General features: G+C 42.1%; 1 protein-coding gene across 2 annotated transcripts in view; it reads right to left on the minus strand.

Annotated features, from left to right (window-relative positions):
• Positions 1-27,523, minus strand: part of LOC137369267 (zinc finger protein GLIS3-like) — a 927,786-nt gene that overhangs the window by 789,618 nt on the left and 110,645 nt on the right. The window lies entirely within an intron of this gene.

The raw sequence follows: 27,523 nt of genomic DNA on the forward strand, positions 1-27,523 counted from the left end.
TTGGCTGCCTCAATGTTGTAGATGGTGTGCTTAAAACTTGGAGATCTTCAGGAACCACAAGATGCCACCATATTGTGTTTCCTTTTCTTACTAATGAATACAAATGCATCAACCACTCAAATGGGATTGGTAAACTCAAATGTGGGCTCTTTATTCATGAAGATTAAGTAGAACATGCACAATCTTGGAGAGCACCTAATAACACATCTTACTTGGATTCTTACACACTGCAGACTACCTATCATGTGGTACCTTACATCATTTCCTATCTGGTGATGTATATCAATCATAGCCACACCTACTTAAAGGTAACGTTTTTTAAAAACTCTAACTGCCCATCACAACAAATTTGTTTTACAAGCTTCGGTTGTTTATTTCTAAGGCTATGTCATGTTAGGTGTGGCTATGTTCCTTGTTCCACTTGGTTTTGCATCATCATTATTTCCTGACGCATCTAGTCTCTATCCTCTATTCAACCCTTGGTGATGCCCTGCACTATGGGCTTTGGTTTTCACCTAGATTTCTTAATAATAAAAATGGGACCACCTAGCATAACCATAGTTAAAACATTCACAGACAAGTAAGGAATACTCGTTTAAGAAGATTTACTTTTTTGTTGAAGACTAACTACAGACATCTGATGTAAAAAAAAACACATTTCATGAGGATATACAAGTAAGAATTTTCATTGATTCATTGTATTTATTACAGAAATGGTAGTAAACCTGAGAATTGGGAGGATTTTAGAATACAGCAAAGGAGGACCAAAAAACTGATAAAGAAAGGGAGAATAGAATGTGACTGTAAGCTAGCAAAAAATATAAAAATGGACTGTAAAAGCTTCTATAAGTATACAAAAAGGAAACATTTGGCGAAGACAAATGTGGGTCCATTAGAGGCACAGTCAGCAGAATTTATAATGGGGAATAGAGAAATGGCAGAGAAGCTAAATGATTACTTTGTGTCTGTCTTCACTGAGGAAGATACAAGAAATCTCCCAGAATTAGAGATCCAAGGGACTAGGGAGAATGAGGAATTGAAGGAAATTAGTATTAGTAAGAAGGCTGTATTGGAGAAATTAATGGGGCTGAAGGTTGATAAGTCCCTAGTGCACAAAGCGCACATCATCAAATGAAAAAAACCCAAATGAACCACCCAATGCTCTCACCGATGCGGTAGCCTCCACTCGTGGGCACTTCTATGCGGTGTTCCCCTTGTGGCCTCGGATGAGGTGGAGGCAGCCTGCTAGCATGTGCCTGCTTGTTGTTGAGATGCCCATGGCAGTTGTCCTCATCGTGGAAGGTGCCATTAGGGGTACCACTAGCGGCTGCTCCACGGGTGTCAATACAGGGCAACCTCCATCACTGGGCCCTGCTGCATAGATGGTCCTTCTGTCAGAGGGGCCAAGGAAGCCGATGATGATGGTGCACCATGAGGTTTTCATTGTAGGAACATAGGAACAGGAGTAGGCCATTTAGTCTATCGAGCCTGCTCCACCATTCAATATGATCATGGCTGATCATCCACTTCAACGCCATTTTCCCCTCACGATCCTCATATCCCTTTATGTCATTGGTATATGTCAATCTCTACTTTAAACATACTCAATGACTGAGCTTCCACAGCCCTCTGGGGTAGAGAATTCCAAAGATTCACAACTCTCTGAATAAAGAAATTTCTCCTCATCTCTGTCCTAAATTGCTTTCCCCCATATTTGAAATTGCGTCCCCTGGTCCTAGACTCCCCAACCAGGGGAAACATCTTACTGCATCTACCCTGTCTGTCCTTTTTATTTTGTAGGTTTCAATGAGATCACCTTTCAATCTTCAAAACTCTAGAGAATACCGGCCCAGTTTCCCCAATCTCTCTTCATAGACATTCCCGCCATCCTGGGAACAGGTCTGGTGAACCTTCATTGCACTCCCTCTATGGCAATAATATCCTTCCTCAGGTAAGGGGACCAGAGAAAGTCACAGGGAGGATGATGCCGAGCTCCTGTTTTCATGAGGCTGATGGCTGAATGGCACAAATCATGCAGCAAATTGTGACAATTTGCAATTTACATCGTATCTTTTCCTTGCCACAAATTGCTGGATTATTTACACATGAACAACAGTGTACATATTAAACTCACAAATTCTAGGCTAAAACTGGCCCATTAGGTAGGGAATTTGGCTTTATTTCATAAATGAAGATGACCAATTGGAGACTGAAAAAAATTAACAGAGCTTGTAATGAATCAGACAACTAAACATTTGCTCTCTTGATCAACTGTAAAGTTACGATGAAGTAAACCTTAAAATCTAAATGTCTCTTAAATAATGGCCAGAAAGCTTAGGGAGAAAATAATTCTTGGTTTAATTGTAATTTCATTAAAATATTTTATAACTATCAATCAAAAGTATTTGCTGATTAGTTCATAATCACTCTAAGAGAGATGTAATGAAAACAACCTTGCCCTATTTACCTCATGTTCTAATATATTTGACGAATTTTTTGTAATCATTATTCCAACATTTTTTAAAGTTATCTTCTTTCCCTTTGTTTAATGCCCCCACCTGGCACAATGTGTCATTTCGTAATGAGGCTTCGACGAGCATTTTTTTTTCAGGCAAATGTCATGTCATTCTTCAATGGGGCTGGAAGAGTTGAGAGAGATCTGTGAACACTGGCTCGACCTCTGTTCTCTTTCTCTCTTATTCTTTCTGGAGAAGGATCTTGTGATCTTAGGCAGACTGGAAGATACAAGTCCCTGTGTGTGGGCCTCGAGGGCTTGTTACCAGCTCAAAGTATAGCAGTTTCTCACTTAATATTCTATTAGAGAAAGGATAATCAAATTAGAATAGTGGAAATAAATCGTAAAATTGCCAAAGGAACTGGATTTAGATAATGGCACAGCTTCCAAGTTTCAATATTTCAAAATTTAATTGCGCTCTTTGTATTCTACTCCCCACCACTCCTTCAGTTCTCCATTATTGGAGACAAAAATATCTAGCAATTTTATTGCAACATATTTATAAATAAAATTATTGCAAACTATCAAAGATAAATATTCAAAAAGCTAGATTTTTTTTAGCGCTGACTAGTTTCTTTTCAACAAGACTCGCCACTGTAAAGGTTAACGCTGTCCTCTGAAAAAAACAGATTTTACAAACCTAGTTCTGTTGAACAAATAAACTTAATGCCTAACAACCACCTTTTCTTCTTGAGCACTGTAGTAATTGGATCAGTACTTCCCTCCTTAAGCATTTACTAGGTATTTCCATGATAGTACAGTAATCTCCACAATGTAATCTGGTTGTTCACTTTGTACACTTATAAATGGATAAATCATTATGTGAGCATCATCACAAGGACAGCAGCAGTTCAAGAATAAGGTTTACCATCACCAGACAACTAGAGATGCACAATAAATGAGGCTGTGTTAACGTTGCCCACATCCCGAGAACAAATTAGAAAAGTACTTGCACATGTGCCACACAAATATACATAATATCTCCAAGTCTTTGGCCAGGAATTTATTTGGGGTTTCTCCCAAATGGTTGCCATAATGTCACCAAATGAGGTTTCCAACAAAGTTACAGTTGTCATTCAGGAGCACCCCCAAGAAACTTTGTGGCCTTTGGTGTTACACAATTTTATGATGCATGATTGTCTTATTCCATTTTGGCTCTTTCAGCTGCAATGGTCATATTACTGAATCCAAGCATGTTTATAAGTTTGATCATCAGCTACTTGCACATATGCCATACATATATACAGAGTACCTCCAAGACTTTGGCCAGGAATTTGCTTTGGGCCAAACTGCTACCATAATGTCGCCATCACACGAAATATATTATCTGCTTCTCAGTAACACCTTGGGCAAATCTAGTTAAGAATTTTTAAAATAAATAGTAAAATAACTACTCTGAATCTTTCCATTGCCTAATTATCTTTGCCTTTTAGGGTAGCATTGCCAGAACGTACAGAAGCTTATGTACTTCCACATTCTAAAGTTCTTGAATCTAGAGGAGGGTTTAAATTAATTTGGCAAGGGGGAAGAGCACCAGGATTAAGCATCAGATAGGAAATAAAACTGAAAATACTCAGCAGGTCAGGCAGCATCGGTGGAAACAAACAGAGTTAACCTTTCATCGAACTGGAGAAAGTTAGAGATGTAACAGGTTTTAAGCAAGTACAGAGACAGTAAAAGTGAGGGGTAGAACAAAAGGGGAAAGACTGTGATAGGGTGGATGGCAGGTCGAGATTAAATGACAAAAGGGATGATAATGCAGGGCAAAAAGATAATAAGACAAGAAAAGAAACAGAAGATGGGTCTAGAGGAGCGGAAAATTATAAAAGCAGAATCATTACTAGCAACTGCTATACGGAAAAATGGGAGCAATGGTTTTGATCTGAAATTGTTGAACTCAAAGTTGAGTCTGGGAGACTGTAAAAGTGCCTACTTGAAAGATGAGCCACTGTTCCTCGAGCTTCAATTAAGCTTCAATGGAGCAGTGTAGGAAGCAGAGGACAGAGAGGTCAGAGTGGGAATGGGGCGAAGAATTAAAATGACAAGCAACTGACAGCTCAGGTTCTTGCTTCCGGACTGAATGGAGGTGTTCTGCAAGCCTAGTGTTCTGCAAAGCAATCACTGAATCTGTGTTTGGTCTCTCCAATGTAGAAGAGACCACATTGTGAGCACTGAATACTAAATTGAAAGAAGTACAAATAAATCATTTTAATTCCCCTGCTTTCAAGGGTGACCCCGCTATTGTTTGGCATACTGCCCTCTACCTTGCGGAGACTGAATGACAACTCTGACAGCTCCTCCTCTGGCCCCCTAAAACCATGACCCCAACACCAAACTTCAAGTCATCATTTCTCAGACTGTCATTGACCCCATCTTCTCTGGAGGAGATCTTCCCTCTAGGCTCTCCAGCTTCATTGTCCCCACCCTGCAGAACATGGAGGGTGTCCTCAGATGGGATATTGTCTCCATAGGGACTGTGAGGTGATCACTCCCACCAATACTGTCATGGACAGATGCATCTACAACAGATAGGTTGGTGAGGATGAGATCAAGTAGATTTTATTCTTGTGTTGGTTCTCTCACCATCTGTTGCAGGTTCAGTCTAGCAGCTATGTCCTTCAGGACTTGGCCAGCTCGGTCAGTCGTGATACTACCAAGCCACTCTTGGTGATGGACATTGAAGTCTTTTTCCAAATGGTGTTCAACATAAAGAAGTACTGATTCATCAGCTGAGGGAGGACAGTAGGTGGTAATCAGCAGGAGGTATCCTTGCCCATGTTTGGCCCAGATGTCATGAGACTATGTGGGGTCCAGAGTCAATGTTAAGGACTCCCAGGACCGCTCCCTCTCAACTGTATACCACTGTACTGTCACTTCAGGGCTGGAGTCTGGGATGTTGTTTGAAAGGTATGATTCTGTGAGTATGACTACACCATGCTGTTGTTTGATGAGTCTGTGGGCAGCTTTCCTAATTTTGGCACAAGTCCCCACATTAGTGAGGAGGACTTTGCAGGGTTGACTGGACAGAGTGTGCTTTTGGCGTGTTGGGTGCTCAGCTCAATGGTGGGTGATCCGTCCAGTTTTATTCTGAAGACTTTTTCCGTAGTGGTTTGACATAACCGAGTTGCTTGCTGTGCCATTTCAACCACATTGCTGTGGGGCTGAAGTCACATATAGACCAGACCGAGTAAAAACAGCAGATTTCCTTCCTAAAGGACATTACTGAACCAGATGGGTTTTAATGACAATCTGATAGCTTCGTGGGCACTATTACTGGTGCTATCTTTTTAATTCCAGATTTATTTAATTATTTATTGGCATTTGAGCTCATATCTCCAGATCATCCAGGCCTCTGAATTACTAATCCACCAATGAAACCATTATTCCAATGTACCCAATTGCTGTTAATGATTCTGCTTTTGTCCTTTTCAGCTCCTCTAGATCCATCTTTTCTTTCTTTACTTGTCTAATTGGAATTCCCTTTTGCCTTGAACCATTTTTCCTTTTGTCATTTAATGACTCGTGCCTTCCATCTATCATAGACCTTCCTTTTTTCTTTCCTCCTCTCCCCCAATTCCTTGACTCTGTACTTATTTAAACTTGTTACATCTCTAACTTTTTTCCGCTATGATGAAAAGTCATCAACCTGAAATTGGCTGAGTTTTACTGGCCCCCAGGTGGCAGGAGTGGAGGTGAGGAGTGTCGGATCCTCCAGCAATGACACTTAGCAAGATGAAAACTTAACTTGCTTCACAGACTTTTTTCAGCCATCTTCCCTCTACAGATACAGTCCTTTAATATGTGCTATCTGACCTTGAACACCACCCACCCCCCCAGGTCAGATGATCTAACGAGTACAACATGTACCATATTGTATCTAATATGTGAGTACCGTATTGTAGCTAATATGCAAGTCCACATAATACTCAGTTATCATTATGACAGGGAGGGCCAGTAAAAGGCGGGGGAGTCACGTCAGGATGGCTTTCCAACAAAGTCCTGCTGCCAGGAATTTTCCTGGCGGCTGGCTGCATGCAGATTGCCTGCCTGCCTTGCAGAGACAGGCAGCCAATTGAAGCATTAAGTGGGGTGCCGGGATTTTGCCGGTGGTGGAGCAGCCCCTCGCCACAAAGGGAGGCTTCTTGCTTCATGGAGGTTGCTTCCCTCTGGTTGCCCGGTGATGGGGTCATCGGAACCAGAGGCTTCATGGCCCAAAGAGGGCGGTGCGGGAGGAAAGGCTAACCCACAGCCCCAACACTGCTCCAGAGGGTTTTTCCCTCTGATCAGCAGGGACTACTGCCCTCGGCCACCTAATTTTTTTTTTATTTGAAATTACCTGTCCATTTTGAGACACCCTCTTAGTCTCTGGCCTGCTTCAGCAGCAACAACCTTTCCCAATGGTGCTGCTGAGGCTTCAGAGCTGCTGGCCCTTTGATTGAGCCAGCAGCCGACTCAATCAACTCGCCATCCTTAATTGAATGTGGGCCGGAAGAGGCCAATTAAGAGGCCGCCTCCAGTAAAATTGCAGAGCCACTCCCGCTGGAGGCAAGTGCAAGCTTGGGACCCCCATTTCATCCCAACGCCAGGGTCCTGAAGCCCATGGGAAAATTCAGCCCTTTAACTCATTCTTTCCCCACAGATGCTGCCTGACCAGCTGTTTTTCCAGCATTTTCTAATTTTATTTCAAGATTTCCAGCATCCTCAGTCATTTGGTTCTGTATTAGATTAAAGAGTTCAGAAATAGGAGGTAACACAGAGGGGGACATGTGAAGCAGCCTCAGGTGGGTTTGGAAATCATGTGCTTAAATGCAAATGCAAATGGGAGTGTGGTAAATAAGATTGGTGAACTGCAGGCACAAGTAACCACATGATATATTGGCAATAAGAGAATACTGGTTCAAATAAGGAAAGGAATGGGCATTTAATATGCCTGGCTACAATAGAGTTAGGGGAGCATTGATCAAAGATATCGGTACAATACTGGAAAGGTATGATGCACTTCAGGATTCAAAGACAAAATATTTTTGGTTAGAATTAAAGGAAAAACAGAGGAGCTATTACATTGGTGGGTGTACACTATCGGCCACAGAATAGTGGGAAGGAAATAGAAGGCAAATTTGCAGGAAAATTGCTGAAAGATGCAAGAACATTGAAGTCCCACATTATCACTACTCTAATCATACTAATATAGACCTGGAAAATAACAATGTAAAGGGAAAAGAGGGAAGAATTCCTGTAATGTGTACAAAAGAAGAGAACTCTTGTTCAGTGTATTTCCAGCCCAATAAGTAAGGAAGCAGTGTTGGATCCAATTCGGGAAATGAAATGCGGCAAGTCGGGTAAGCGGAGTATGTTTCAGTGGGAGAGCATTTGGGAAACAGTGAACTCACATCATTACATTTAGAGTAGTTATGGAAAAGGACAAGTAAACAAATACTCTACAGGACCCCCAGTGCCTTTGGAAATGGATCTGGCCCAGGTGGATTGGAATTCAAGATTGGTGCGTAAAATAGTCAGAGCAATGGGAAGGAGGAGTTAGTACAGACTACAGAGGAGTTAGTACAGACTAGATACATTCCCATGAGGAGGAAAGGAGGGGCATTCAAAGTTAGAACTCCCTGTATGACTAAAGATACAGGGGGTTATTCTGGGGCAAAGGTGAAAACAGGCGCTAATGGGTGCTATGCGAATAAAACATGCCTTTTTTGAAAGTCTGGTTTTAGATGACAATTTTGGGCCTAATTGCTGATTATCAACAATTTGAACTTGTTTGGAGGTTTTAAAACAGAAACCTGCAGGTTTAGCTGTCAAGTGGAGCAATGTGAGATACCCATACCCACTTCTACTGAAGGTGTGGAGTAGAGACACAGCCGAATATTTCAGGACAACAGAGACTGAGGGAGAGGGCACAGAGGCTCACACACATGGCACTGGAGGTCCTGGTCGAGGAGGGGGTGGCGGGGTGGGGTAGGGGGAGGAAAAATCCACCGTGAACTCTTGTTCCTCCTGTCCTTTTCTCCTGCAGCAGCTGGTGCTGTGCTGTCTGGCCTCATGTCCTCCTCCCATTCCTCCAGGAGACTAACAGGGACCCTCGCAAAAAGCCCATGACCAAGCATTCCCTTGTAAGGAAGAGAAGTTTTTTGACACAATTTTCAAGCTGGACATTCACCCACAACAGTGTTGATGGAGGAAAAACTTATTTTATCAAAATCTGTTGGGCTTTTGAAAAGTAGCAAAATCCAATGGTGCTATCAAGAAGCAACAAAAGACATTCTGTTGTTAAATGGATATATCTGTGTAAACAAGGTCTCAACGATGTTACACAGAACTCAGTAGGGCTCATCAATAAACAATCCTTATCAGAAAGTTGGCCAGCTAGATGGTCGAGATTTGATCTATCGAACCAATCAACTGCTACTGTTGTCTTCACATGAATAAATTTACTAAAAAGATGCTTACGAAAGATCATGCAGGTTTTAGCTTTCAGTTGTAAAAGAAACGAGATATATTATTGGTTATCATGATCTAAGGCTATCATCAATTTGCCAATGAGGCCTTGGTGATGCAACATCCTGTCCGCCATTGAAAGGAAAAGATATAAAAGAAGTTGTAAAGATAACTTTGGGACTGCAGTGGACAAGGAGGCAACACAATTGATTGTGGAAGGAGGGCTGCAGTCAACATGGAGGGAACCCTGCCGATTGTTGGAAGGAGAGAGCTGCAATCAACAGGAGCCTGCCACCTTGGGGTGATTGTATAACCATTTTCTTAGAACATATTTGGGCATTATATTGCTAGAACATGTTTATTGATAAGGTAGAAGAGGAAGAACATTGTAATGCAAAGTACACTAAGAACAGCATCGTATTGCTGGGTAGATTACAAGGAGCACTGTATTGCCATAAGCTATAAGCATTTTTTTCTCTCTCCTTTTTACTTAAACAACCTTATTTAACTTAAGAACCAGTCAGGGATTCTGGATGGCAGACATTTATGTCAATGGACATATTACGAATTTTAAATTGGACACAGGCACAAGCGTCACAGTTCTGTCAGCCCGAGAGCCATGGTTGACAAGACGTTCCTTATAATCAGCTGATACTCAGTTACAAGGTCCTGGAGGGATGCAACTGAAGATCAAAGGAAAGCTGCAAGCCACGCTCCAATATAAAAGGAAGGCAGATTAAGGAAACACTATGTTTTGAAAAATAAAGAATTCTCATTGTAAAGCAGAAGAGCGTGCTTAGACCTACAATTGTTTGAAAGCGTGGAAGAAATTAAATTGCTGGAGTCCAACAGTCGCTTTCTAGCCGACATTCCAAAACTGTTCTTGAGTCTAGGAAGACTGAAGACCAAGTATAGTATAACATTGAAAAGGGATGCCAGACCAGTATGTATCTTTACGCCAAGGAAGATACCACACCCATTCACGAATCAAGCTCAGCATCAGCTGGAAGAGATGAACAGGATGGGAGTCATTTCTCCAGTCACAAAGCCAACAGAGTGTTCAGCTATGGTTAAGGTCCCAAATCCAGATGGTACTCTTCGTATCCGTGTGGACTTAACACAGCTTAATAAAGCTGTGGTGAGGGAAATTCATCCTATGTCTTCAGTGGATGAAAGACTGGCAAAGCTATAAAAAAGCATAATGTTCACGAAACTTGATGTGAACAGTGGCTTTTGGCAACTTCCATTAGACAAGTAGTCAAGATTGCTTACAACATTCATCGCACCATTTGAAAGATTTTGCTTCAACCATTTACCATTCGGCATAACATTGGCACCAGAAATCTTCCGATGGACCATGCCCAATATTCTTCAAGGTCTAAAAGGGGTGATTTTTCACATGGACATCCACGGAGAATCAGTTGAAGAACATGACCAGAGAGTCAAAGCAGATATACATCATCTTCAAGAAGAAGGGCTGACACTTAGTGATAAGTGTGAATTGTCAAAAACTTCTTTTCGATTCTTAGGTGATATTGCGAGTGATAAGGGCATTTTGGTAGACCCACAAAAGGCGAGAGCTATTAGTGAGTTCCCTAGCCCAACTATAGTCCAACATCTCCAAAGATTCCTAGGAATTGTGAATCAGTTGGCAAAATTTTTACCCAATTTGGTGCAGGTAACAGAATCATTAAGACAACTTTTGAAGATAGATCAAGCCTGGTGTTGGAACACACATCAAGAGCAGGCTTTTCGAGGAATTAAGGGGATGCTAGTTTCAATCGAGATATTAGTACACTACAACCCTTCATTTCCGACTATAATGCAGCAGACACCTTATATACAGGGTTGGGGGCATTTCTCTTTCAAGAAGAGCCAAATGGATGTAGAAGACCAATCTATTATGCATCTAGAGCTTTGTCTGAGACAGAGACAAGATATGAAGTCATTGAAAAAGAAGGACTCGCAGTCACATCGCTTGCGAGAAGTTTTCAGATTATATTATTGGCCTGAAAGTGATTAGTGAGACAGACCACAAACCCTTGGTTTCCTTACTGGAGGAGAAGGAAGTTGCTAGGAGACCTCAGAGAATTCAGAGATTCCGATTGAGGTTGAAGAGATATACCTACAAGATGGTACATGTACAAGGGAAGATGCAAACTTTCATAGATGCACTGTCAAGAGCAACTGTTGGCCATCGACACAACAGAATGTTAACTTTGTCAGAGAGATAGAATCATATTCACGGTGCACAGCATCACAGCGACCGGCAAGTACACAGAAACTTCAAGAAATTCATCATGCTCAAAAAAGAAATGAGGAATGTACATAGATACACCAATATTGTGCAAAGGGTTAGCCACAGGAATGTCCTAGTGAGAAAATAATGACATTTTTTTTCGAATCCAGGAAACACTTTGCAATCATCAATGATTTGTTGGTGTATAATGATAGACTAGTCAGTCCAAGTCCAGTTTGATCAAATATCTCGGCAAGAATTCATCAAGGCCACATGGGAATTACAAAATGTGGAGCTTGCGCTCAATCGTCTGTTTGATGGCCAGGAATATCTAAAGACATTGAGAGTATAATTTTGAATTGTCAGACTTGTGCAGTACAAAGACCAGAACAGAGAGAACTTCTGATAACTACACAATTTCCAACCAGACAGTGGGAATGTCTAGAAATGGATTATTGTTCAATGGAAAATCGTGCATGCTTGTGATCGATTATTTTTCACAGTGGATAGAAGTGAAAAGATTGTACTCAACGACAACAGAATCAGTTATTAGAACTTCACAGGAGATCTTTGCAACGCATGGTATCTTTGACAAAGTTGTGTGAGACAACGGACCACAGTTAATACTTCACAAAATTTGTGAGGAAGTGGGGATTTGAACATCTCGAGTTCTCCTCGTTGCCCTCAAGCAGACGGTGAAAAAGAGAGAGGAGTACGAACTATTAAATTGTTGTTGTTGAAGAATCTTCCAAATGCATTATTCAATTATCAACCTACGCCATTGTTTGGTCGACTTTCACCTTCAGAGCTGTTGATGGGCAGGAAGCTGAAAGCTCAACTTGCCATTCTACCCTGAAAACTACTTCCCGGGATTGAAATACAAGATTACAAAAAAGTCAAAGACAAAGAGAAGTCTTATAGGAACCAACTAGCTCACAATTATAAGAAGTGATTTCATACTCGAAACCTGCAAAGGTTAAAAGATGGTGAGAAGGTATAGATACGAGATCTAGAACGTGAAAGTAGAGTTGTCCAGAGAGATGAAGTTCATGAGATTGTAATTGGTACACGATTCCATGTAGAAATAGGAGAAACCTTATCCCTATACCTCAAACAGCAACCAGTTATATATCTGGAGGAATCAGGTGGTGACAGAGAAACCCAGAGATAACAGGATATGAAAAGCATTGGTAAAGGTTATCCAAGTCATCAAGCAAGACTTACAAGAACGTGGTTAGGGAGAGTTGTGAAGCCTCCTGACTGATTGAATCTGTGATGTCAGAGACTTGGGGGGGCCGGGGGGGGGGAGCGTGTAGGTGGGAAATGTGATAGCATGTAAAGTCAAAATCACGTATATATATTAAAATATATAAGGACAAAGACTTGGGGGGAGCTGTAGTATAAGGGTTTGAAAGGGTTAATGCTTGAAACAGTGAGTAACCCCTTCCACTGTAGTGATGATGTGGAAATAGTCACATGGGCAGTAGGCTTGGAAGGAGCTAGAAGCACCACGAGAAGTGCTAGCTAGAGATCCTAATGGAGAGTGTAATTAGAATATAATGTAAATAAAGAGTTGTTGTTTAGCCAGCCAGAGACTCCGAAACCTTTGTGAAGAACCCTTTAACTACACTACCACCAACATACAATATTGTGACATTGACATACAACATAAAATAGCAGCAAAAAGCAGGAGTGGAGTGGAGTGCCCATCGCCTGCGACACCATGCGATTTTGTCGGGGGTGGGAAAGGCTGAAGACAGCATTCCCACCCAAAGGCCACTTAAGGCCCTTTTCCTGCCGCCGCTGGTAATTTTTCTATTACTAGCGGCAGGGGTGGGGGGGCGCCTTCTCCATTGGTAATCTGTGGGAGGGCCCTTCTCCATTGGTAATCTGTGACACACGGAGGATCACCGGCAGTAAAGGCTGCCCCTCCAAGAACCCTCCCACCCCGCCTTCAATGCCCAACCTCCCGGTGGCACTGCTGATACTACTGAACTGCAATATTGGCCAGCAGCTTTAGGAGGTGGGATCCCCATCCTTAAATGGATGGGGACAATGGAGCCGGGCAGTTAATTGCCCGAGCACTGTTAAATAGAGCCGCTGGGGGGGATGGGGAGGCGGAGGCTGAGGAGGGTTCTCCCAGGGACCTAGGCGTGATTCCCCTCACCTTTTAGGCCTGGTGTCAGGATGCCTGCTGGCTCCATAAAATTCGGCCCCTTAAAGAGTACTTTGCATATGTCTTCACTAAAAAAGACAATGTTGGCAGTGTCATAGTAAAGAAGGAGGTAGTAAAGAGATTGGACAGGATAAAAATAAAGAGGAAGTTCTTAAAAGATTGGCAGTACTCAAAGTAGAGCCATCACCCACTGGATACATCCGAGGTTGCCAAGGGAAGTAAGGGTTGAAATTGCAGAAGCTGTGGCCACAATCTTTCAATCCTCTTTAGCTTTGGGAGTGATGCAGAGCATTAGAGGATTTCAAATGTTACACCACTGTTCAAAAAAAGGGTGAGGGAAAAATCCATTAAGTGCAGGCCAGCCAGTATAACATCAATTGTAGGCAAACTTTCAGAGACAATAATCGGAACCAAAATTAATTGGCATAAATTAATATGGGTTAATAAATCAAAGCGAGCACAGATTTGTTAAAGGAAAATCATGTTGACTTACTTGATCGAGTTCTTTGATGAAGTAATGGAGAGGGTTGTGCTGTTGATGTACATATGGATTTTCAAAAAGTTCTTGATAAAGTTACACCTCAAAATAAACTTGTTAATAAAATTGAAATGCATGGAATTAAAGGGGGAGTGGCTGTGTGAATATGAAATTGGCTAAGGGACAGAAAGCAGAGTGTAATGAATGAGGAAAGACAGTATAAAGTAAATGGTGCAATTTTAAGGGGGATGGAAGAAATGAGACCTGCGGGTAGATGTACACAAGTCTTTGAAGGTGGCAGGACAAGTTGGAAGGCTGCTAAAAATAGGCTTATGGGATCCTTGACTTTACAGATAGAGGCAGAGAGTACTGGAGTGCACTATAGCTTTATAAAACACTTGTTAGGCCCCAGCTGGAGTATCTGGTCCAAAACTGGCCACCACACTTTAGGAATGATGTAAAGGCCTTAATAGAGGGTGCAGAGGAGATTTACTGGAACGATACAAAGGATGAAAGACGTCAGTTACATGGAGAGACCAGAGACTTTGTGGTTGCTCTCTTTACAGCAGGGAGGTTTAATGGGTGATTTGACAGAAGTGTTCAAGAATCATGAATGGTTTTGATAGAGTAAATAATGAGAACCTGTTTACACTGGCAGAAGGGTTATTAAGCAGAGGACACATATTTAAGGTAATTGGCAAAAGAACCAGAGGAAACATGAGGGAAAAATATTTATGCAGAGATTTATGGTTGGGACCGAAGGTATGGTTGCTAATTTTGCTGATGACACAAAGATAGGTAGGAAAGTAACTTGTGAAGAGGACATAAGGTGGCTACCAAGGGATATAGATAGGTTAAGTGAGTGAACAGAAACCTGGCAAATGGAGTATAATGTGGGAAAGTGGGAAATTGTCCACTTTAGCAGGAAGAATAAAAAAGAAGCATATTATCTAAATGGTGAGAGATTGCAGAGCTCTGAGATGTAGAGGAATCTGGGTGTCCTAGTGCATGAATCGCAAACGGTTAATAAGCAGGTACAGCAAGTAACAAGGAATGCTAATAAAATGTTCTCATTTATCGCGAGGGGAATTGAATACAAAAGTAGGGAGGTTATGCTTCCGCTATACAGGGAATTGGTGAGACCACATCTGGAGTACTGTGTACAGTATTGGTCTCCTTATTTAAGGAAGGATGTAAATGTGTTGGAGGCGGTACAGAGAAGGTTTACTAGACTAATATCTGGAATGGGCAGGCTATCTTATGTGGAAAGATTGGTCGCGCGGGTTTGTATCCGCTGGAATTTAGAAGAGTAAGAGGCGACTTGATTGAAGTATATAAGATCCTGAGGGGTCTTGACCGGGTGGATGTGGAAAGGATGTTTCCCCTTGTGGGAGAATCTAGAACTAGGGGTAACTGTTTAAAAATAAGGGGCCACCCATTCAAGACAGAGATGAGGAGAAATCTTTTCTCGGAGGGCTGTGAGTCTTTGGAATTCTCTTCCTCGAAAGGCGGTGGAAGTAGTCTTTGAATATTTTTAAGGCAGAGGTAGATAGATACTTGATAAGTAAGGGGTGGAAGGTTATCGAGGGCAGGTGGAAATGTGAAGTAATCAGTTCAGTCATGAACTTATTGAATGGCAGAGCAGGCTCGAAGGGCCGAGTGGCCAACTCCTGCTCCTAATTCAGATGTTCGCATGATCTGGAATGCACTTGAAAGGGTAGCGGAAGCTAACTGAATAATACTTTTCAAAAGGGAATTGGGTAAATACTTGACGGGGAAGAAATTGCAGAGTAAGGGGAAAGAACATGGTAGTGGGTGTTTGGGATAGAAATTCAATACTGTACCAATGTGCCTCCTGGCTTGCCCTAGTCATGTGACCTCTACATGAGGCACTCTGACTGCAGGCAGCCATCACAGTCAGTTTCATTAAAGACAGAGTACACACCAGATGGTATCCTGTGAGCTCGTAACATGGTGTCAGAGTGGAGCTGTGATTGAGTGGTGAAGAAGTACAGCTATGGGACAAAGGCCACAGGAATGGTCGCAGACCATGCTAAAGGCCACAGGAAGCCACAGAAAAGGAATAAAGAAACAGCTGAAATCACAGGTAAGACAATGGCTGCAAATTGTCCTCTGCCTGCGCTGGTCGAAATGAAAGGCAATATTAAACAGAACTGGCAGTTTTTCCACACGCAATGGCAAAATTACAAAATTGCATCGGATTTAATTAACAAACCAGAGCAGCTGCAAGTAGCTGCACTTTTATCACTGTTGGGAAGAGATGGTTACAAAGTGTATTTCACCCTAAATCTCTCTAAAGAACAAAAGAAATGGACAGCAAAAATTTTGAAAGCCTTGAAGGCACGCCTTGAACCCCAAGTGAACGTAACCTATGAACGGTATATGTTCAATATTAGGGCCCAAGGTGAAAAAGAGTCCATTGATCAATATGTAACTCATTAACATAGCTCGCAGAATCCTGTGAACTTGCATAACTAAAAGATGATCTAATTAAAGACAGGATTGTTTTAGACATAAGAGATCCTGCAGGTGAGAGCACATCTACTGAGAGAGGACAAACTTACTTTCAGGAAAGCTATTGACATGTGCAGAAGTGCTGAGGTTGTAAGTCAGCAGCTAGAGCATATTCATGGCAGAACAGACCAGGCCTTGCATTATACTGATAGACATTCTCGGCCAAAAGGGCAGATAAGTCACAAAGAGCAGGATGCAAATACTGCAGAGGACATCATGCACAGGAAAAGAAGGCATGTCCAGCATGGGGAGAGCAGTGTTCTCACTGCAAGAAGCTGAATCATTCTGCACACAAGTTTTTGACTAGAAGCAAGCCCAACAAGAAGGTACAGATGGCCACTGGAGAGATGTCAGCTGAAGATTCTGATGAATCACTATAGACCATACAGCAGGTTGGCTCAGTCAGGTTGATAGGTGATAAATGGTTTGTGACTGCTGGAATGATAACTGCAGGAGGAGAATATAAGTCAACATGAAGTGCCAGATAGACACAGGTGCGTCATGCAACATCATAACCTTCACAGACCTGTGCAATGTGGCTCAACATGGCAATCCAAAAATGAAGCCCTCGAAAATAACGTTGAGGGTATATGATGGCACCTGTCGTGCCAAGAGGCCAAGTTACTCTGCGAGCCCAATGCAATGGCAAGAATGAAGATCTGGAGTTCCAGATCATAGACGGCAAGCAAAAGCCACTCATCTCAGCCGAAGCAAGTCTAAAGCTTGGACTGGTAACCCTCAACGTGCAAAAAGAGATTTGCAACATGTCAGAGCACACTAAACAATTGACCGCGGAACAGACCTTAGAGGTGTACAATGATGTGCTTACAGGTTTAGGATGTCTTCCTGGAGAATATCATCTCGAAGTAGATGAGAGGGTAAGACCAATTCAGCATTTGCTGAGCAAAATTCTAGCTGCCCTCAAGGCCAGCCTGAAAGACAAGATAGACGAGCTGGAAAAGAAGGGAGTAATCAAGCAAATGACAACCCTTACAGAATGGATTAGCAGCATGGTAGCAGTGAAACAACCTGGAAAGCTAAGAGTATGCATCGACCCAAAGGATCTAAATAAAACTGAAGAGATCACACTCTCCCATGCCAACCATCGAAGAAATTTTGACACAACTTGCAAAGGCAAAAATCTTCATTACCCTAGATGCAAAGGATGGTTACTGGCAAGTGAAGCTGGATGAAAGCAGCAGCTTTCTAACTACATTCTGGACACCGTTCGGGAGATGGAGATGGTTGTGCATGTCGTTTAGCATTTCCTCGGCTCCAGAGGAATATCAACACAGATAGCATGAGATAGTTAGCGATCTTCCTGGAGTGGAAGCTATAGAGGATGATCTGCTAGTTTATGGATGTGGAGACTAAATGGAAGAAGCCATTGCTGATCATGATCAAAATCACATGTGACTGCTGGACAGAGCTCGCCAGATGAACCTGAAGCTGAACAAAAAAAAAAAAAATTGCTATTGTCATGTGACCTCTACCATGAGGCACTGTGACTGCAGGCAGCCAACACAGTCAGTTTCATTAAAGACAGAGTACACACTAGACTGCTTTCCTGTGAGCTTGTAACAGTGGGATAAATTGCACAGCTGGCACAGGCATGATAGCCTGAATGATGACCTTTTATGCTGAATAGTTCAATGATTTTTTGTATATATATGTAATTCAAGCTTTGATATTAAAACTGTTTTAGAACTTACAGAAACCAATGTTTGCTGAAGTTTACTGCCGCTGATGAAAGTTCTGAAGACAGGTCACTGACCTGAAACGTTAACTCTGTTTCTCTCTCCACAGATGCTGCCAGACCTGCTGAGCATTTCCAGCACTTTTTGTTGTTATTTATTGCCACTGGATTGGCTGTTCAAATATTAGAGCATTAACGAAATTCCACAATGCAGATATACTTGAATCTCAACAAAGACATGAACAAAGACACATATCATTAAAATGAATTAATTAAAACACTTTTTAAACAAGGTTCAACCAGGAAAAAAAAAGATGGTTAGTGCCGAATTGTGTGTATGAAAAGAAAATGCTACTTTTCAATAGAATATCATTATTGGTGCCCCTACATTACATAAATTAAACAGAATCATTACAGTGCAGGCCATTTGGCCCATCATGTCCGCACTGGCTCTCTGAAAGAACAGCTCCCTCAGTTCCATTCCCCTGCCTTCTTCCCATAACCCTGCACATTCTTCTTTTTCATATTATTGTAATTCCCTTTTGAATGCTTCAGCTGAACCTGCCTCCACCACGTTCTCAGGCAGCGCATTCCAGAACTTAACCACTCGCTGCGTGAAAAAGTTTTTCCTCATCTCACTTTACTTCTCTTACCAAATACTTTAAATCTGTGCCCTCTCATTCTCAATCCTTTCACGAGTGGGAACAGTTTCTCTCTATCTACTCTGTCTAGACCGCTCATGATTTTGAATACCTCTATCAAATCACCTCTCAGCAAACCATTCATCGTTGGATGAACAAACAATAGAAATTTTGCACTGAAAAACTAAATTCCCCTTTCAGCTCAATCTGGTCCATATATATATCTTTCCTCTGGTTGAATATTGTTGAGTAAAACAGGCCAAGCATACTTAAATTCCATCTTGTTTACAATATTTTTCAACAATATAACAATCCTATTAAATCCAATGTATGATAATTGACTGTTTAGCCAATATACCATATACTGGTAAAACTAGGGGCAGAATCTTACCATCTTAGTTTTTGCCGGTATAGTGGGGTGATATCTGGGTTGGAAACTTGGATGCACGAGTACTTGGCCATCAGATTGAACTTTCTAGAAGGCATCCAATTCGGAACTTGACTCTGGGATTGCCATCCAATTAGGGATGGCGGACTGGATGACGAGCCGGGATCGCGATTGAGCAGCTTTCACAGTGGCTGCACAGAGATTTGTGCTGTGGTGTCTTGGAGGAGCAACTTCTGAAGAAAATGGAAGGGAGACAGGGTAGGTTCGTAACCCTGTTGAGTTGTGAGCATCTCCTGCAGGAACTGCCAGCAACTTCCTTACCAAGACCACTAGCATTAACATCAGTCTCAATGACCTGCTCCTGTCATCGCAAGCCTCTGCTTATGGCTGCCCTGAGGCTTGCCGCTTTCCCCCTTTATAGCATTGAGTGCATGTCAGTTGCAGGCCTCCATGACTTCCCACTGTGCCCTCGCCTCCTCGAAGTTGCTGCGTTCCAAATGCTGCATGTGACCTGTCTGCTGTTGGCAAATAGCCACTGCAGGTGCAAATTCTCAGTTGCCTCCTGAAGTACTTTAATTGACTTCCTGCTGCTGCCAAGACTCCCAACCACCCTGGGATAGTTGGAAGGCGGCGGGAAGATGTTGGAACATGGGAACAGGAGTAGGCCATTCAGCCCATCGAGCCTGCCCTGCCATTCAATACGATCATGGCTGATCATCCACTTTAATGCCTTTTTCCCCCACACTATCCTCATAGAGGATAGAGGATTTGGAGCGGCGTAGGCTTGGAGGGCTGAAGGGCCTGTTCCTGTGCTGTAATTTTCTTTGTTCTTTGTTCTTATCCCCTTATGTCATTGATATTTAGAAATCTGTCAATCACTGCTTTAAACATACTCAATGACTGAGCTACCATAGCCCTCTGGGGTAGAGAATTCCAAAGAGTCACAGCCCTCTGAGTAAAGAAATTTCTCCTCATCTCTGTCTAAGTGGCTTCCTCATGTGGCCTGTGATTCTAGACTCCCCAACCAGGGGAAACATCTTAGCTGCATCTATCCTGTCTATCCCTTTAAGTATTTTGTAGGTTCCCTGTTTTCTCACTCTCTCCCTTCTTAAATAGTCGGGTGACATTTGTTACCTTCCAATCTGCAGGAACCATTCCAGAATCTATAGAATTTTGGAAGATGATCACCAATGCATCCACTATCTCCATAGCTACCTCTTTCAACACTCTGGGGTGTAGAATATCAGGTCCTGGGGACCTATCAGCCTTCAGGCCCATTAATTTCTCCAATACAACCTTCTTACTAATACTACTTTCCTTCAATTCCTCATTCTCCCTAATCCCTTGGATCTCTAATTCTGGGAGATTTCTTGCATCTTCCTCAGTGAAGACAGACACAAAGTAATCATTTTGCTTCTCTGCCATTTCTCTATTCCCCATTATAAATTCTCCTGACTCTGCCTGTAATGGACCCACATTTGTCTTAGCCAAACGTTTCCTTTTTACGTACCTGTAGAAGCTTTTACAGTCCATTTTTATATTTTTTGCGAGCTTACATTCATATTCTATTCTCCCTTTCTTTATCAGTTTCTTCATCCTCCTTTGCTGCATTCTAAAATCCTCCCAATCCTCAGGTTTACTACTATTTCTGGTAACTTTATAGGCCTAGTCTTTTAATCTTATACAATCCTTAACTTCCTTCGTTATCTACGGTTGACCGCCTTTACTTTTGGGGTTTTTGTGCCTTGAAGGAATGTACGTCGGATTCCAGCCTAGCGGCTTTCTCCCCACAATTTTTCCAGCACCCCACCCCCATTTCTAAACTTGCCTCCAATGGCCTTAGAAATTCCCCTTATTTGTTCCTTTCTTGTTCAAAATTAAGTGTACCCTTTAGGTTCAAAATCCAGAGAAAAGTGTTAAAATCACAGTTAATTAAAATTCATTTCATGACAGCTCAAGTGAACAGCTCTTTCAAACTGCATTTTGTAAATGTTTAAGATTTGGAACTTAACACCTTGTTCATGTGGTAACGGACAGCATATTAAACTCAAGCTGGGACTTGATTAAAACAATTCAGGTGTGCAGCCTGCAAAATCATCTCAGCAATCAGAATTACATTTTCTGTCAGAAAACAGACCAAAAACATACAAGTTAACTGGCAACCTCAAATGACAGACCAACAACTAACCTGCAAGTTGTGAATGAGCGCTTTAAATAGCACTGATTAAGTAAGCTTCCTGCCTGTTGCTGGGAGAGTTTATCACGTAGTGATTACAGCGCCGGGGTAGACCAATATCAGAAAAAGGGTCCTACAAGAAGTGCAGGACTGTAACTTGATTTTTTTTGTCCTTTTAAATAATTTTGGACACCTCCAGAGCATCCCGACCCAATAGAGCAAAGTTCCTATCTGCAATAAACATGCACAGCCTTCCACCATATTGAAAGCTTAGGTACCAGTTTTGTGCCTGAGAAACAGGCATGACACCATTGAATTTCTAGGCCTTGATCTGCAGTCTGTTTTGAAGTCATCAGGTGATCTCAAGGGAGGCGACAATTCAAAGTCTAGTTTCATTAAAAGTGATTATCATCAGTGTGTGTGCTGTACACACTCTATCCCTTAGTAATTTTAACATTGATAAATTACTTTTAAAACTCTCTTTATGTACAGGGTTTGGTTAAGTCATGGGTTATTATGTTGTTCTGAATGCTACATTTTGTTGAATTGTGTGGCATTTAAAAAGATTTTAAAAACAAAATATAATAGACAATGGTTTATTTTATAAATAATTGCATGTACATTTCTCAATGTTTCGCTGTGGAAGACTTTTTTTTGCAAAAGATATCAAATCCACTATAATTTAAAGCATATCAGCAACAAAATGAATGTTTTGAAAAGGAAATTTTGAAAAGGAACTCCTGGATTTATCAAAATCCATACAGCCTCAACAGCAAAATAGATCATTCATCTCACCACATCTGAAACCTAGCTGATGCTCAAGATATTGTTGGGCTTTTTCTCAGAAGTAATTTATTGCTACAGTTTCATAAAAAGTGAATGGTATTTCCTCAATAGATGCAATCAGGGTGTTGTGAAATTAACCACCCAAAAGCCAAATCCAGTACAGCCCAAGATTTACTAGCATTGATTCCACTTCTTTAAAAAAAAAGCACACATTTAGCAATTTTTTTATGCACACAGGTTCTCTTGTAACAATCTGTTTATGAAGTGCTGATGTGAAAGGTCTCATATAAAGTTTCATCAACTGAGGTCTTTCTTTTGTTCATTTCCATGTTGGATTGTGATATTGCCTATTGGGTACAGTTAATATCTGAAAAATGCTACCGTGATGCTCATAACAGCAGCATTATATCGCCGACATCATGCTAGTGAGGCACCATTAAACTGAGCCGAATTACTTGCACTTGCCATATTATAATTACTTGGAACTCCAGTTTCAGTTCAACTTGGATCAAATAAAAGGGCCTGAGGATTTATTATCAGCTTGAGTCCAGAAGCCTGCAGAATGGCAAAACTTGTGCTTGTAACTAAGCTAATTACATTTTATTCACACTGGTCATCTCTAGCTGTTCTTCTGGGACCATGATAGTGTGAATACTCAGTAACCTGTGTTCATAGGTCTAACAGGAGTATCAGAAGTATCAGTGGACCCAAGTCGTAGGCTACCAATTTACCACCAGATTTATGTCAATACCTGTGTAACTCTGAAAATTGGCAGTAAATTGGTCATATAATGATGGCATTAAAAACTATCAAATGTAGCTGTGAAAGCTTTTACAAATATGTTGCTTGATTGCCTTTAAGAGTGATGCCCCTTTAAGATCTTAGTATACGAATGAGCTAAGTACTATGACGCTGTCATGTGACTACAAGCCTGAGTCTCTGCAACTATAACACCTCAAGGCAAGTTTTGTAAATAGTTAGCTCTGTACTGTATATAATAGTTAGTTGTTAATAAACCTGTTTGGAGATCTTCAACAACCTGGACTCCACGCATCTCATTTATGTTGCATCAGACAACATAAAAAGAACTCATTATATGGTGGCAGCTGTGGTGAGAGAAAAAAAGTCTAAGTTGAAGACCATGGGTAAAACAGCTCTGAAAACGACCTTTCCTACAGCCAGAAGAGAGAAAGTAAAAAAAAAACTGGTCCAAACTGTAGGAAAAAAAAACTTACTCAAGCTATAGAAGACAGAGCACAGAATTACAGGTTGCAAGTATATCAGGTGAGTCATTGCGCCGACAGTCGAGGATTATTGCTTTAAAAAAATGTTTTGAAGTCCTTCAAAAGATTGCCTTTTTCTAAAAGCTCCATGTAAAAAAAAGGGAAGACCCGACTCCCCTCCCAGGCTGATCGAAGTTGGTGCCACTACAGGAGGCACTGACAGTAAAAAGCACAGGAATCCTCCAGTCATGCAGTTCGCAGCTAAAGCTTAAAAAAATCATCAAACCACTCAAGCATGATGAGCTTTCATTCACTCAGTCAAAGTTTAAAAAAAACCTCAAAACCACTCAAGTGTGAAGAATTGCCTCACTGTGTAAACAGACAAAGTAGAGTGCTGGAAGCTAGATAAACAGATAAGCACTGCTAAACACTTGTCCCTGTCAATCAAAGAAGCCAAGAGAGTTTTGTTTAAAGGGAAAGCCATATAGACCCATTCAGCAAGTCCTAAAGCAAGAACAGCAGGAGGATGGATATCAACTTTCCCAGCATGAACTGAAGGCCATGAATATTCTATTTGAATTCCAACTTTTCAAATGAGAATGCAGTTATGCTTCACTGACTAAGTGATTACAGAACCTGAAAAACAGTCTGCAAAAATATTAATAGCAGTTGGAAATGAGAGATTGCACAGAATCAATACCTCTGGCTTATTTGATGAGGACCAGAAAGATGCCACAAATATATGGAAAGTGCTAGAAGATCAGCTCTGATTGAGAGTGAATTTTCAAATTCACCATCTGGAATTGGCGTCCTACAGGTAACAGCCACAGGAATAAATAGACCAATTCGTCAGTAGATGCCCAAATAAGGGCAACGAATGCGATTTCTCGGAAACTAAGCTATCGGACTGATTAATGGAGCTGGTGATCATATCACCACCCAATGATGCAAGTCAGAAAGACGTCTTGGGGGGAAAAAAGAAATGTTACAGCATTGATGCGCTACTCCAAGATGGCAGGAAATACGAGGCCGTTGTAGCTGGACAAAAGCAACTGCAAGCATTAGGTTCCGCCAACGGTATCGGCACCATAACCAGGTCGAAAAGAGCAAGCAAGCTGTGTTAAGTGTGGTTGGTCCCACTCACGGCGAAGCCGTGCTGCGTTTCACATCTGTGCAAGGCGTGTGGTGCAAAAGTACACTGCGCCCGCCTATGCAGGAATTCTGGCTCCAAAGACGCAGCCAGAGGTCACAGTAGGGTGCAAACAAACAGAAGACAGGCACAGCAATAGGGCAACAGCAACAAGGAAAGCGCCAGAGATCTGTATAAATGCAAGCCGGTACACAAAGTCCACAGTGAAACAGACCCGAGACAAGACTCAGTAAGAAGTAATTCTCAGTGAGAAAATGAACAGGCGCTTTCACATTGTCAACTTGACGCAATATGTTGACAAAGTCAAACAACTGGAAGCTTTCACTACTATTAACATCGAGTGCCCAAAGAAAGCTGGAAAACACACACTAAGGGTTAAGATTGACACTGGCACTAGTGCAAATATCCTTTTCTATCCAAATCCTGAAAGACACATAACCAGAATTGTTGGAAGTCAATGATACAACTGTCAACTTATCGGCATACAACAAATCACCCATCCCTTGCAGTGGCACATTAACAATGCTGTTCTACCTACTAGACATGAGTGGACCAGCAATGGCAGGACTACCAGCATGCAGGGATCTCAACATCATAATTATCCACGAGAGCACTGCCAAGGTGAAATCTCCAAGGACCGGAACCTGCTCGCAGACTCTGACCAGCATCAAACAGTGCAGTCTGGAAACACAGCAACAGCACAACTACGCCCTGCCTTCACTTCTGCTCTCGAGAGAACCGCCAGCACCACAACGGACAAAGCCAGAACGGACAAGTATCTCCATGACACAAAGTACTCTTCCTCCAACAAGTCCTCAAATTCGAGCCCCAAGCCTTCAGACACAGAGGATGAGGAGAGGCGAAGGACATGCAATGTCCTGAAGAGGCAGAGGAGGAATGAGCTGAAGCATTGTCTATTGGGTCTTCAAGACGAGGTGCCGGAACTTTCCAAGAATGACAAGGCCTCAAAGGTGGTCATCTTGAGAAAAACAATAGAGTCTATTAGCAGGCTGAAGGCAGGGCAACAGAAACTAAATGCAGAGATGGACAAACTTCAGAAAAAACAGCAACAGTAAAACACAAATTCCCCGAACAAGAGTTGTCGAACCACCGAGACGATATATGCACTTTTGAACCTCTATACTTGTTAAGTTCATAATCTCTATAGCTGTGTAAATAATTTTGATGTTATCTAATTATACGTATTTTTACTTTTAGCATACAAGACTTATCTTTGGAAAGAAAGGGGATGTTGTGTGATTGCCTTTAAGAGTGATGTCCCTTTAAGATCTTAGTATTGCTAATGAGCTAACTACCAGGATGCAGTCATGTGACCACAAGCCTGAGTGGCTCTGCAGCTGTAAAACCTTGAGGCAAGTTCTGTAAATAGTTAGCTCTATACTGTATATAATAGTTAGCCGTTAATAAACATGTTTGAGATCTTCAATACCCCAGACTCCATGCATCTCATTTATGTTGCATCAGACAACATAAAAAGAACTCATTAGAAAATATATTAAGAAAAACTGCCAAACAAGAATGTGGGGTCATTAAAGACAAATGCAAGTGACATTCTAATGGACAATAGCAAACAGCAGCCTTGTTAAATGGGTACATTGCATTTGTTTTCACGGTGGAGGAAATGGACAAAATACCACTGCGACAAGAGAACCTAAATATAGTCATGGGAGAAACTTATTAGATATAATATGAAAAAAATTGCAGGGAGAAAATAACGGAACTTAAATCTCCAGGAACTGATCATATCCACTCTCTAGGGTATTAAAAGAAATAAGTGAGGAAATTGTAGATGTTTTGGTCATTATTTTACAAAACACTCTCAATTCGAAATTGTGCCTTTGGCTTGGAAAATTGCAAATGTCATTGCATTATTTAAGAAGGGGAGGAGGGAGGAACCAGAGGCTGGATTTTTGTTGTAGGGTCAGGGCCCCAACGCCAGGATCAAATCTGGGTCCCCACCCCGCACCACGTCGGAAATAGTCACTCAAAGGAATTTTCAAAGGAATAGCCAATTAATGGCCAGCGGGCATGCTCAGTGTCCAATTAAGGATGGTGGGCGGGCTCTGGAAACTGGAGGGCCAATCGGAAGCTCTCCAGCACTGAAGGAGCTGCAGCCTCCCGATGCAGGTAACGGGGAGAGAGAAGGCACCTCAAAATGGAGATGTCCTATCAGCACTTTTTACAAACATTTAAAAGCAACGGCTACAGCTGCTGGACCACCGTTGTAGAGGGGGAGCCCCTCCACCGAGTGACCTGTGGCCACAGCTGTGGCCATGTACGTATGGTAACAGCAGGGTGGGTGGTGGCTGTCGGGGACCTGAAATTGATCCCGGAGCAGTGGCCCACCGTCTGCTGCTGGGGGGCCACCTCCAGGCATCTGCCGGGCTCCAGACGCAGCAGGGGGCCCGGAGTCCATCTGGAATTTTCCAGTTGGCCTCTGATCATTGGCCTTAATAGGCCTTTTAATAATGTAACAAGCTACCTGCTGCTTGCATGTGGGAGACTGCCACCCCACCTGACCTGCCTCCTTAAAAATGGCCTGGAGGTGGGAAGATGCAAATCACAATGCCGGCCAGCAACGGGAAATTCAGGGTCCACCCGCCTCCATTCCCATCTCCAGCAGGCTTCCAAAATCCAGCCCCAGATAACTGACCCATCCATTTAGCATCAGTTGTGAGGAAGTTACAGGAATTTATCACAGAGAAAGTGACTGGCCATATGGCTAAGTTTTTTAAAAAATTCCTTTTCATGACTAGGCCAGCATTTGTTGCCAATCTCTAATTGCCCTTGAGAAGGTGGTGATGAGCCACATTCTTGAACCGCTGCAGTCCATGCAGTGTTGGTACATCCACAGTACTGTTGGGGGCGTATACCAGAATTTTGACCCACCAGTGAAGGAACGGTGATATAGTTCCAAGTAAGGGTGGTGTGTGGCTTGGAGGGGAACTTGCAGGTGGTCATACTCATTTATGGCATAGAATGAGGCCATTCGGCCCATCAGGTCCATGCCGGCTCTCCACGGAGTTCTGCTGTCAATCCCACTCCCCCGCTC

The sequence above is a fragment of the Heterodontus francisci genome, chromosome 4 (assembly GCF_036365525.1).
Source record: "Heterodontus francisci isolate sHetFra1 chromosome 4, sHetFra1.hap1, whole genome shotgun sequence".
NCBI classification, from domain to species: domain Eukaryota; kingdom Metazoa; phylum Chordata; class Chondrichthyes; order Heterodontiformes; family Heterodontidae; genus Heterodontus; species Heterodontus francisci.